Here is a 14,384-nt window from a genome sequence, read left to right as displayed (position 1 = left end):
TTTTTTAATTGGTTCATGTCAAAAAAGTTTCAGAACTTTTTGGTCCTTTATACTTTTTTAATACCCTTTTGGATTTATTTTAATTTACAAGTTACAAGCTAGAAAAAAATCAGTTTAAGAATGTTTTTTTCTTCTTATTCACACTTTCTTTAAAAAAAAAAAAACCCAGACCCCCCCCCCCCCCCCCCCCAAAAAAAAAAAAAGAAGAAGAAAAAGCAGGACTTTATACATTCCGTGTAAATGTTTTATTTCAAGCTTTTTATAACAATTAAGACCAACTAAAAACGAAAAACATTTTTTTTATGGTACAAAAAAAAACCAATTCAACGACTTCTTTTGTTTTGGACCTTCAACACATATCGTGATTTATAAATAAATTCAATACATATGTGTAAAACCTTAAAATAATGGATTGTATTCTTATTTTAAAACATATTTACTGAAATCAATTAGATATTTAGGAGTTATATTGACAATGAACTTCTAAGCTTTTAAATTAGAAAATAATACTCGATTCTGACAGGGATTTGTGTAGTGAGCGCTGTACAAATCCTTGATATTGAAGTATACGCATTATATGAAATTCTATTTCAGTAATGGTATTACAATCTATTCGATAAGCAAATGTCAATTATATTTTTAATGTTTCATTTTTATCTATAATTTATCAGTTAAATCTATAATTTAGAAAATTGTTTTATAGGTTTTAACATTCAAATTTGCAAGGCATTATTAAAGTTTTGAAGCATTTGAATGATAAGTAAACCCCTCGATACATCTTCGACTTATTCTGTTGACAAAGATTTTATAAATTATAGATTAGGTTTAAAATGCTACAAGCGAAGAATGGCCAATAGTTATGATACACGAGTTGATATTGATCCGGAGGATAGATTTATAAAACCACATAGCAAATGACACGTTCATATTTATATAAATATACAAACGTACTTCTACCGTTTAACAATAAAACAATCGATTTATTTTAATAAGATATACACAGCGTGAAATCGACAATACTAACATTTGTCATCAGTCGAAACACATATCTCACCTGTTCACAGGTAAATATATAATTTTATTACATGTTGATTATTGATAACCTTTTCATGCATTATTTTTTCCAGATAACATATATTTAGCCTTTCACCTACACTTGCTAATAGCTATCGTGCTGCAAATTATTAAAGCTATCTTGTTTTAGTGAGAGATAGCTATCGTTATTTTTATTATCATAATTTCTTAACGACTTATGCTTGAAAACGGAAAGAGGTCGTCACGCAGTATCTTGAAATCTATACAGATTATCTGTTTCACCTCTTATACACAAACAAGCACAATTGTTTATTTTAAAATAGAAAGTTTATTACCAGCATTTTACTTTTTTTGTAAATGGTTATAAATGAAAGTTTGGCAATTATATACTTATTTGCTTATTTACAAGCACTCGATATTATCCAATAATTGACATTTTTGTGTTATAGTTTGTTCTTTAAACTGGCCACCTGCTGGTTGATACTTCGCCACAAACTTTGCGTATAGATAAGGGCGAAACAAGTAGGGGGTCAAATTATTTGGTGTTTTGGTAGTTGTATGTAACAAGTATTGTAGGGTATATGTTTAAAACTCATAAACACCTTGGAGTTCATGTTGACGAACTTTAAGTTGTTACTATTGCTTGCTACATAAATGCTTCAAGTTTGTAATGATTTTGTATGTTGTTTTACGCATGTCTTCGTCTTTCTTGTACGGAAAGACTGGTGTTGACATTCTGTTGGTTATGTATCTGATTGCTAGCTTGACAGTTCAAAGTTAACATTTCTCACAAAGTCTAAAAACCTGACATTTCTCATAAAGTCTAACAACCTGACATTTCTCACGAAGTCTAACAACCTGACATTTCTCACTTCCAAGTTGACATTTGCCACTTCCAACTAACAATCACTTGATATTTCTCACTTCCCAAACTTAAACTTGGCAATTGTCAGTTCAAAGTTTTTACTGAGACATATCATTTTGGAACCGAGAAATGTCATGTTAGAGCTAAAAAAAAAATATACCAAGAAATGTCACCTTGACAGTGAGAAATGTCAATTTTGCGGAAAATAAACTCATCATAGATACCAGGATTAAATTTTGTATTTATGCCAGACGAATTTAGAAATGTCAACATGAAAGTAAAAATGATAGTTGTTTTTGACAAACGTACATTTCTGTAATGGTAATTTCTAGATATACTATATTTATACTGTGGTTAAAGTTAACCTTCAGGTTAAAAGATTAAAAGAAATTGCGAGTGCAATTAACCTTGTCAAAAAGGAAAGAGGATCCGACAATTGTATTTCCAAAGGCGTACATTGCAAACGTTATAATATGCTCTGAATGTTTAAAAACAAATGTTATTCACAAACATTGAAATCATACATTTTTCGTCAGACATGTAAAATATACAATGACTGCCGTTACAACTTTACACATTCTGCATATAAATCAGGTCATATAGTTATGCAATCTTTGTGCATATTTGTTTCTTTTCAATTTATGCATGTTGTGCAACAGCTTTTACAAACTGACCTTCAACAATGCGAATACTTAACATACAGACATGATTTATTATTTGTATATAAATAAGGCCGTTATTTTTCTCGTTTGAATTGATTTACATTGTTATTTCGGGGTCTTTTATAGCTGACTGTGCGGTATCTCATTGTTGAAGGCCGTATGGTGTCCTATAGTTGTTAATTTTTGTTGTTGTTTTGTGGAGAGTTGTCTCATTGGCAATCATATCAAATCTTCTTTTTTATATGATGTGCGTTAAGTGACATAAAATTAAACAATTTTAGTCTTTATCATGTTTAAATGCATGCAAATGATTTCCTATATTTTTGAAAATATCCAAACGTTTTCGACGATGAATATTTTTCATATGTTGTGTTTGTAAATATCTTCATAAAAGGTTTTAAAAAACTTCTATTGTAATTATATTTTCGGAGAGAAAAAGATTAATGGTAAAACATGGTTGTATTAAACATTATGAAATAGAGCTATAGTCAGTGCAATTTAGCACTAGCATTTTTGAGTACTGAAACATAAGTTGACTAAATGGAAATTCCAACTATTATATATATAGGTAGGAACCTTGCATTCTTTTAACATATATATGTTAGAAATGTTCAATTCCGTTTGGATTGACAAAATAAGTGCTTGGGTTTATTTGAAATTTTCTTTTTGAAACGAAAATCATGAGTCGAACCGATATGAAATGAAACACAATTAAGAAGGACATAGATAAGTTTGAGGGAAGTTCATTTAATTCTGTATATTCTAATTTTTCAAACAATCTGCTCTCTATTCTTTATAAATTTTGTCCATTATTCTTCATCTTTTATAAATTTTGTCCATTACTCTTCATTCTTAATATGTTAGCAAACCATAATTCTCAGTCTTGTGTAATTTGTTTTTCCGATATTATCCTCCAGTTTTGTTTTTGCCCGTTTTTCTGCCGGAGTATAATTGATTCATAACTCTTTATTTTGTAAACTCAACACAAGACCGTCATACAAAAAAGTACAACGACAAAAATACTGAACTCTGAGGAAAATTCAAAACGGAAAGTCCATAATCAAATGTCAAAATCAATATCTCAAACACATCAAACGAATGGAAAGTAACTGGCATATTCCTGAATTAATTGATACAGGTATTCTTTAAATATACTTATCGTAGTGTTAATCAGAAGTATATAGGAATACTTCATGTGTCCAGTTTATAAACAAATGGTCAATTTATCTGGAGCATTCATGATAAACGTATTAAACAACAGAAACATTTAATTTTGAACGAAAACGTTTACGCTTTTATATCATGTTTTTCTGCTTTGTCTATATGTTCTATAAGTAAGCTTCCTTTTTCTTTTCTTTTTGTGCACCACCTTATCCTTACTTTGATTTAAGGATTATGTACCCTTTTGTTGATTCAATTCTAAACATATAGAAATTTTGTAGAAAATCAACAGCCTTTATCCGTGTACTTTCATATTTTGCAATTTTAAAAATGATAGAGAAAGTATTATTGCATGCAGTTCTAGCATTGATTCCCTCAAAACAAGTTTATTAATGTAGTTATTGGTTTAAACAAATAAAAATATGGACCAAATCAAGTACATCTTTGAGGGTGCACTCGAATTTAGTGATTTTGCACGAGGTATTTTGGAATTTACAGGTTGTTTGGAACATTTTGATTAAAACGAACACTAGCACATCATAGAAAAGCAATTGAGTAATCTATGTTCAAAATTTTATAACGAAAATTTCTGTATTAAAGGCTGTAGATTTTCTATAAAAATCTTAGTTTATTTGCCACAAAGTACTCTTTTTCTAGTAAATGTAATGAAACGGTAAATAATTATTCTTTCCATCAAGTTTCCTCTTGGTATATGTACTAAATGTTCTATCTCTATTATTCATTATATCTGTAGTTTTGATACAATTGAAGTTCGAAAAATTCGTACAAAAATGGCTACAGAAGGGCTTAATTAAATTAAATCTACCTTAATTAAAATACCTGTTTTAATGGTTTCAAAGATTTCAATTTCTAACATATGCAACAAATGAAAGCACGTATCAGAAACATATTAAAAATTCATTTTATTTTCAAATGTACTGGTGTACGTAAGAATAATAATAACCTATAGGTTACATTAAGGTTCATGTGGACTCTATGCCTAAAATGGCCGTATTTTCACCTCAAAATTTACTCTGAGTACAGACAAACCTGTGCATCTGGAAAAGTTTTAAATGACGGAAGTCTTGCTAATGGATGGGCGTGAAATACCTTTTTAAATAGAATTCCTGTCGGTGAACCCATTTGGCCCTAGTAATTGATAAACTATTCTATAATATATATTTAAAGTATATGATCAATTTTTGATAGTTTTTTAGTAATGATAAATGTTAGGATATATATATATCTACGAGGTCAATAAAAACACGTGCAAACTTATGAATTATACACACAATAAGAAAGAGCCAAACGAAAATCCATATCAGGGGATATTTTAAAAAAACACCATCAAAAACAGTGTCGAAAATCTTCAACCCGTACCTTTGAAAGTCGACTTACAAAACAAAAAAAGACAACAAAAATCTTTTTAGGAAAAACAATTTACTGTATGATAACGGTATGATGTATTTTAAAAAACAAATTATTTTCTATACCACAGAAAAGAACACTTGAAATTGGTGAAAAACATGTAAGCGTACTTAAGATAAACATGGTACCAATCCTTCCACTTTTATTACAGTTTTTTTTTAGTCCCAACAACTAAATTATTGTCAACTTCTCAGCATTGTTTTGTCCCAAAAATCATTATTTATATCTTATATGGTTCAATTCCTTGTCAATGATGACAAAGTAACCTTAATTATTCTTTTTAAACTCCGAAATTGAAGACACATAATGAATTCATGAAACAAAATACTAAACTTCAATGTTATTTCCATAGGGGGGAGTCCATCAACCGGACAAAATCAACCGTAAGACGATATCAACCGATTGGAAAACTTCTCGTATTAATGAATTCGTATATATTGTGTTGAGGTTGTACATAGGTGATCTTAGGAAAAATTTAATTAATTAAGAAATCAAATTTGACTCTTTAAGTTGGAAGAGTATTAGTTGAGGATAAGAATAGTTTAAAAATAATGATAGGCCATGGAGCTCTTTTTCTAGTTATTTGAATTACAAAATAAAGAAAATTAAGAATCTACTTAAATTTTGTAAAATGACCTTAGGTGCAAAACATGCTACCTTGCTCGGTAGGGAAAACAGCTAGGATTTTGAACATTTGACACTTGTTCCAAAACCTCACCTTAGTACATCCTTAAATCAAGTCTAAACCTCCCACTTGTATGACAGTTGTTTATAGTTCTGTTATATTGATGCCTTTTGATGAACATCCTGAATGGACATTAATATGACAATAATTGAGACCAAGCAGCCCAAACTATGGAAGCATCACAGACATACAATACAACAATTACAAAAATCTAACAAGCAAGCAAATACATTTGACAAGGATGCACACAATAGAACTTTTTGTAGTTGATACCGCAAACAGTTAATTAAGACATGTAATATAATGCCATACTAGATAAAAGAAGATTTGGTATGAGTAGCAATGAGACTACCCTCCATCCAAGTCAAAATGTGTAAAAGTTCACCATTATAGATCAAAGTACGCGAAGCCTTGGCTCACACCGAACAGAAAGCTATAAAGGACCCAAAAAATTACGATGACATGTGTAAAACAATTCAAAGGGGAAAACCAACGGTATAATTTATATAAAAAAGGAGAAACTAAAAACACTTATGAACCAAATCAACAAACGACAACTACTGAACATCAGACTCCTAACTTATGACAACTGAAAACAAATGCAGCGGGTTTTAAGGTACCGACTTTTACTATTATTACAAACAATAGTGTAACATCACAACATAGAAAGACACACTATATATATTGATTACAATGGCTTAACTCAATCAAGAGACATATTAACACAAGTGAACATATTAAGTGAATAAACTTGATATATGATACAATGTAAATACTAAAACAATAACATTAGGGGTGAACAAACACAAACAAGTAGTATACCGCTGTCAGATGTTAAACAATTTAAAAAAAAAAAAAAAAAAAAAACTGAACAAAAGTTGCCATATATAATTATATATACAGCTGGCAAATGAAAATAATCTGTTGGTCAGTTTTACAGTTTAATGGAGAATGCAAATATTTTCTACAAAATATTTTTTTTAGTTCATAGTATTCTACACATTAATGAAATTATAAATACAAGGATAAGCAAGATGAAAATAACACTATAAAACCTCATGAATCCGAAATGAGCTTCTGGACACAACGAAAATAAAAACCGGATGGCTGGATGTACAAATACCGAGCAAGGTTAAGAGTCATACATCTAAACAGAACTTAATAGTACGAAGACACATACAGTAAATGCATGATACATAACCTTCTGCACATACAATCCTACCATCAAGACTTATATTATTTGTGAAGTAGACCGTGACTATTATTCTATTGTTTTCTGATAATTTCCGATCGACTTCAGAGACAAAGGACGAGACGTTCTTTGACAAATCCTTACTCAAACAGTTTTTATTATTCGCACTGATGAATTTATTTATTTTTCACTAGTGTCAATAATGAATAGTTTGTTGAACAAAACATTTTTTTCATCAAAACCCTTATTCTTTGCTCTAAATTACTAAATGATTTTAGAAAAACCAAACAACGGAGTTTAACTGACCTGGGCCAGGCAGTGTGCTCTCATTTAATCGAGCCGTCATTAACATTGTCTGTTTGCGGCACAGTATATGAACTATGTTTGTTGTCAATAATCTCTTCAAATATATCAAATGAGGCATTGCAATCCTCTTCCCTTGTGTGTTATTTTCTTTCAATTATGAATAAAACCCGAATATCAAAGGAGTAGATATATCTGGAAGTACGTATTGCATAATACCTTTTTTTTAAATTGTGTAAAGGCGTCTTAGGTTCAAGGAAAACAATAATATTTGATAAATCTTCATATATCGACAATTTACAGTCACAAATTGTATTCTTCATCGTGTGATATCTTAATTTATTGCAGCATATTATGTTTAACCCTAACATTTGCATGGTTAAACATTGGATAGCCGGATACATGACATATACATATTGTTGTCAAATGTCTAAAATCAAAAAAACTCAACTTGAAAATTTGCTTTACATTTGTCATGAAGACCTTTTATAGCTAACAATGCGGCATTTTGAGCGCCGTACGATAACATATTGTTGTTTATTTCTGTGTCATTTGGTTTCTTGTGGAGAGTTGTCACATTGGCAATCATATCATATCTTCTTACTTTGATAGTTATATGTTCAATTTGGCATGCTTCTAACCATTTACAGTTAAATAATAAAGCATGCGAACCAATAGTTTAAATGCCTTGCTTGCCAACTTTGTTTGGTTGTTTGTACAGACATTATAATTAAGATTGACCCCTAAATTCAATGGGTAGGTGGAGTATAACAATATGTTTACGGATTATTTTTAAGCGTGCATCATTATTTCAAATAGACAGAAAAAATATTACAGTCATTTCTTGTAATTTAATTATGAATTCCATTTTAAACCGGTGAAGACAATGAAAAAAAGTTGATGACGTCGCAGTCACATTACAAAATTATGTATATGAGCTGATTAACAAAACAACGTCAGCCAATCAGGGGACGCGTAACATCCAAAACATTATATATATAAAATCAAATAGGAATTGCTTCACATTCATTAATACTTTTGGTTCCACATCCTTCTGATACCTATAGTGTAGTTCAGTGCTTCTGTGTTCCGTTGTTTTACTCTTATAGTTAATGTTCCCTCGGTTTTGATTGTTACCTTTTTTTTTAATATAACAAATTATGACCATTGAACACCGGTATACTACTGTTGCTTAATTTTGGCATTGTACAGGCTAAACTTTTACTCAGACTGTGAATTATGACTTTGTACTGAACTTCTAGCATGTTTAATGATTATCAATTCAGACTGGGAATACATTGTTTGTAAGATGTATGTTAACATAAATTGTACTTGCTGAGTTCTAATTATTGCCACGTTAACCAATAATGTTTGTTGGGGTTGCTCATACAATTTTGTCAAATAAAACGGAATTTATACAACTGTCATGCACGTTTGAGATTTAGCTAGTTATGAAACAAAGTTTTACTCATAATGATTTTATGAAAAATTCCAAACCAAGCCAGGAATATGAGATTGTTGTCCATGTACTGATATAGCGACCTACCAAATTATAATATTTACCTGTTGTGTACTAACATGAACAAAACGACAGGTGCCACATGTATAGCATGAGTCGATTTCACAAAAAAAATCCTTACGATTAAGATTTATTTTAAGTCATGAAGTCACGACGAGAAATCTTAGTCGTAAGCTTCTTTTGCGAAATTGACTCCTGAATATGGATACCCTACAGAAGCACATGAAATAACTCCAAATATATTCGTGTTGCTCAGTATTTTCTTTGTTTTGCTTTGTGTAATGTTGTTTGTCTGTTTGTCTTTTCTTTTGTTGCCATGGCGTTGTAAGTTTATTTTCGATATATGAGTTTTAAAAGTCCCTTTGGTAGATTTGGTCTCTCCTTTATGGACTGTCCTCTGTTTGAAATGAGAAATGATAATAAAATGTTTTTTTACTGGATCAAACTATGTCCAACACGACTGTTTTCAAATTTTAATAAATCTATATGTTTTCTTTGCAATTATATATTTCAAAAGAAATACAATGAAAATGTAGTCCATTACCCAGGGTTTGACGTAAAGATGTGTTTCAAGTTATGTAAGTATGTGGAACATGTGATAATGCTAAACATACATTATTCAAATCAAGATATCTACATATATTTTAAATACTTTGTATTGATCAGTTCATAACGACAAACTAGTAAATCAATTTCATGATATAAATAAATGATAACTATATAAATTCATGACCTAAACTATTTATTTGATTGTTTGTAATAATTATTATGTTAATCTAATTAGAAATTAAAAAAAAATGGAATCAATGACAATTAAAAGAGAGCATGTAGGAAAACTTTAAAATATCAGATTATTTGTCTGGTTCGTTGAATTTTGTCAAAACAGTCACTATTAATATTTTGTTACTTTGATAAGTGTTTGATGGATTAGGAAAACACCTTTAAAATGTGGGCATATTTTCATAATTATAGTAAATAAACTCATCATAGATACTAGGATTAAATTTTGTATTTTCGCCAGACACGCGTTTCGTCTACAAAAGGCTCATCAGTGACGCTCGAATCTAAAGAGGTTAAAAAGGCCAAATAAAGTACACAGTTGAAGAGTATTAGAATCTTAATTAAAAATATGAACTAATGAAAATATAAGTAGCAAAATGATAATCAATATAGCTTTATTCAAATAGTCCACATGCCAAAAATGATATAAAAATTCCAGCAATGCATTGAGCATGATATGATTAGTCTATACTCTAGACAAGCCATTTAGATTCTAAAATGTCAAACTAATAAAATTTTCAAAAATAACTCTCGAGAGACGAGTCATTTCGTATTGCATGCATGCGAATCTTCGATGCAATGTGTTTCTCTAATAATTAGAATGATTTAAAGATGACATGCTCACTGTGACACAAACTTTTGATGGCTGTGTAAACACGTACAGTTCGTTTAATGTATATCAGCAGAAAGGGTTTACATATATCTGTTTTTAGAACAATAAAATCACTTCCACAATAAACCCCTACATTTGTGATGTTGAATTAAACTCACCTCTTGTTAAAAATTTAGCATTTGAACAGCCAGCAGGTAACAGTCAAGGCAATTATATCTATTAAATCATCTTTGAATTCATACCACTTTGTATGAAGCCAGGGTTCATATCGCATTTAGTTGTGAAATGATGCATAAAACTAGTTTTAAAAATCTACTTCTAATTTCGATATTAAATTTTTGAACTTTTGCTCAAGGTTTTGTTCGCTTATTAATTTATAAATTGTCACGTTTATTGCTAAATTAGTTTGGTCACGGATAATTGTGTTAAAATGATTTTGATGCCTGAAATACAAAAATAGTACGTATATGTTAACTGTATATCATCTATAAAGCTAATTAAACCAGATCATAATATTTTACAACAGATGAACCTTATAACTGGATTTGACTAAGACACATTTTCAATTAGATTTATTAATTTGATATACGAGTAGTCATGTGGCAGTGTTCAGCTAGTCTAAGAGTGACATGTATGTACCATTTTTGTCGTCTGGTTTCGTCGTCCGAGTAAATTCGGCACTGCTTCAAAAACGACTTGGCAGAATCCAACCAATATAAATTATACAAAACATCTTCTTCCAGACATAACGTTGTTTACCTAGCTACTTTTTATACCAGTTTGCGTGGTTTTTGTTAGTTTCCAAATCCATCCCTTTCTGCTTACATCAGTTTGTAATTAAGCCACATGTTCACAAGAGTATGTTCTTCTACTTTGTACTTGTTTGGCTTTATAACTATTTTGATCTAAGCGTCACCGATGAGTCTTATGTAGACGAAACGCACGTCTGACGTATTAAATTATAATCCTGTTACCTTTGATTACTATTTACAGGTTAAACTGACATGAGTGAAATGATTTGTATTATAAGGTTAACTAGTCAACTTTTGCAAGAACTTTTCAAAAAATTGACTAGCAAGATTAATTGAAGAACTATTAAAATACACATCCTTATGTCAGCCACCAAGTAATGTAGACTTCTAAATATACATATTAAGGTTATGTCTGTTCCAGCAATAAATTAACGAATTACATGTATTATCTCTAGTTGTATTTGTCACTATAACACGTGTGTAAATGTGTCCTTGAATAAAATGTTGTTCTAAAACGTTTATCGGTTCATGTATGTACACACTCTAGGATGATGACGGGAAGTGTTTAAAAACTAATGTAGGAAGTATTTTTTTTGGTTTTGCCCAATAGCGTACATTTTTATATCTAATTTGGATCAAGGTTGATCTCGAGAGGTTGATCATCTTTCACATAAGGTAAATATATACTTATAATTTTAATTGATAAATAGTTATTTTCTTTTTAATTACTTGTTATTTAGAAATATATTTAGGGCACATTTTGTACTATTTTTAATTGCTTCCTGGATTTCATTGATCATTATGTTTATTAAAAAAAGATATTGCAAGTAAATACCGTTATGTTCCTTGTTAAAAAAAGCCAAACTTTTTATTAAGACATTTGAAATTTATATAACTGCTTGATCGTTGTTTATGTCTGTATTACTTTAAAAATACTTTTTGGGTTTTTTATTTGTCACAAACGCTTCGAATTAAAATGACAATACTGATTTTGAATTGAATTGACGTATGTTTAATACTACCACGACAGTAGTCTGCAAATCAAATGTATTCTACGTACGATATTGTCCATGACAGCAGGCACCATTTGAATAATACGGAACCGTAAAACACAGACAACAAAAAAGGAGACTAAAACCTGTAAATGTCTCCAAAAAGAAAATCTGGAAATTAGATATTCAATAATACGAAACAGTGAACCGTATACCATGTATACGTCAGAGGGAAAAACCATGATTTTCTATTTTTGTCTCGTGTTAAAACATTATGATTTATTTAGTCAACAATGAGGAAGTAATGTTTAAAAATACTGAAATCTTATAATTTTTATAATTTAAACGAAATATAAATATTGATATGATATTAAAACAAAATTGCTGTCATAAAAATGACCTCTATAAAATTGAAATATTTTTCAATTTGTTATTCAATCGTTTATTTGTGTTTTAACAAGAATTATAGACATGTGATAACATGCTTGTTAGTGGAAGGATATATTAACTGTAGTACGTTTACATGAATGTAAAAGGTTGTTAGTTTGGAAATATATGTATGTATTTGCTAGTGTTCCCTTACAACTTACACACTTTAACACTTGTGGTAATGAATCCTTTTTGCATACTAGAGGCAAAATGTAACCAATGTTTTAATAAAGTGAAATATTTGGAAGCTACTATTCAAGGTAAAGTAGATTTTATGGAAGCACATTTACTCAAAACGGATAATTATCAGGAGCGTTGATAGGGTAAGTGTCTCCTGCTATAAATGCATCACCCACCATGCAAATGTACACTGATTCAAAATTTGTTTCAGTGTCCATTGGTTGAAACTGGTATATCTTATCACATGACATTTTTAAGAGGTACGTTTTTAATCCTGGTATCAATGATGAGTTTATTTCAATGATGTCTAACGCTTTTCTCACGAAGGACAATCTCGAAAAGCTCGTCATATGCACGAGATCTATTTAGTATACATTTCATATACGACCATTTGAAAAATAACAGAATTATAGAAAACTAAGGACTGCGCATAACCCCAAAACCCAGACTTGACGTCAGGAGATATGCAAGTCTTAACAGATCCTGCTCAACCTGCGACCCTGTGGTTTTACTCCTATAATATGAGCTGATAAGTTATCATATGATTAGATATCAAGTAATAGTGGGTTGGCTATTTTTCTCAACATGACACATCACCGAATTGATAAACGAAGGTCACGAATAAGTTCTTACCTGATACTTGACCAAATGTTAAAGTTCATGTCTACACACCTGGTTCGTTGATTCTTTTTGAACAAGACATTCGACTTTCAATAGCAATTGCTTCTAACAGCAAATTATGGGGGAAAAAAATCAAAACAAAACTTCAGGCAATGTATTTGTTCAAAGATTAAAATTAAAAGATCATTGTGTATGCACAGAAGATATTTCTCTTCATGCAATGTCTATTAACTTTAGGTTAGTTACCTTGTTTTATTAAGCTGTTATGTTCAAAAACATATTGCCTTGGGTTATACTAATTTTAACCATATGGGATTGAAATATAGGTGAATTATCATGTTAACGATATATTCTATTTCATTTACGCGACAAGAAAATATTGGCAAACATCAGCCGAATTTCCTGAGTTAATTCAACACAGGAACCCTTCCAAAAAATGTACGGTGAGTGTACATTAATCCCGTGAATTTAACGTTTATGAGGAGCTTACATTTGCTTAATTCTTTAAATATTTGTTTATTATTATTAGATTTTTCTATGTTATTGATTTCATCCATTCATTTTATTATTAATATATTAATTATTGCCTGCTGAGGACTTGATTATCCAAAATTGTCAACCCCAGTAAGGTTAATTCCACGAGGGCTTTAACCATGTTAACCCGAGGGCACTTACTCGGGTTGACAATTTCGGATAATCACCGACTCAATGGGCCATAATTGTTTTATCATACCGAACGAACAGTTTCAATTAAATATTGTTAACAAATGTCAAAACACTTATTTTAAAAAACTATTATGTGTCTATTGACACTTCGCGTATGTACAACAAAGATATACTCTTTCTGTAATATAAAGATGGCCCTGAAAAGGACCGTTCACAAGAGATATTGTCGATACTACATGAATTTCTATTTTATTAGTCCATTTTCTTCGTCACTTGATGTGCTTCCTTCAACATAAACTTTGCTATTTTGTTTATTTACGTATGTGACGTCATTTTCATGGGAGATAACTCGTGTATAAATCAGGAAACTCTAAAGGTTATTCTCCGGTTAAAAATAGGGCTATTCACTGCTGGTCTAAATTTTTAGGGTTATCCGGTCTTTCTTAACTGAATTATTTCATGTCACGTGATAACGTTGTACCCTATTGAATTGTTGGGAGT

General features: G+C 30.4%; 1 protein-coding gene across 4 annotated transcripts in view; it reads left to right on the top strand.

The window, feature by feature from the left end:
* Positions 1-967: 967 nt before the first annotated feature.
* Positions 968-14,384, top strand: part of LOC134707595 (uncharacterized) — a 30,928-nt gene continuing 17,511 nt past the window's right edge. For 3 of the 4 annotated variants that reach the window (XM_063567506.1, XM_063567505.1, XM_063567503.1), the window contains exon 1: positions 11,551-11,670. The gene's annotated coding sequence lies outside the window, so the exon portion shown is untranslated. Of the gene's footprint in view, positions 1,065-11,550; positions 11,671-14,384 lie in introns of those variants that run through there. The other variant, XM_063567504.1, reaches the window with a different exon arrangement.

The sequence above is a fragment of the Mytilus trossulus genome, chromosome 2 (genome assembly GCF_036588685.1).
Source record: "Mytilus trossulus isolate FHL-02 chromosome 2, PNRI_Mtr1.1.1.hap1, whole genome shotgun sequence".
Lineage (NCBI taxonomy): Eukaryota > Metazoa > Mollusca > Bivalvia > Mytilida > Mytilidae > Mytilus > Mytilus trossulus.
This window is presented reverse-complemented; position numbering and strand designations above follow the sequence as displayed.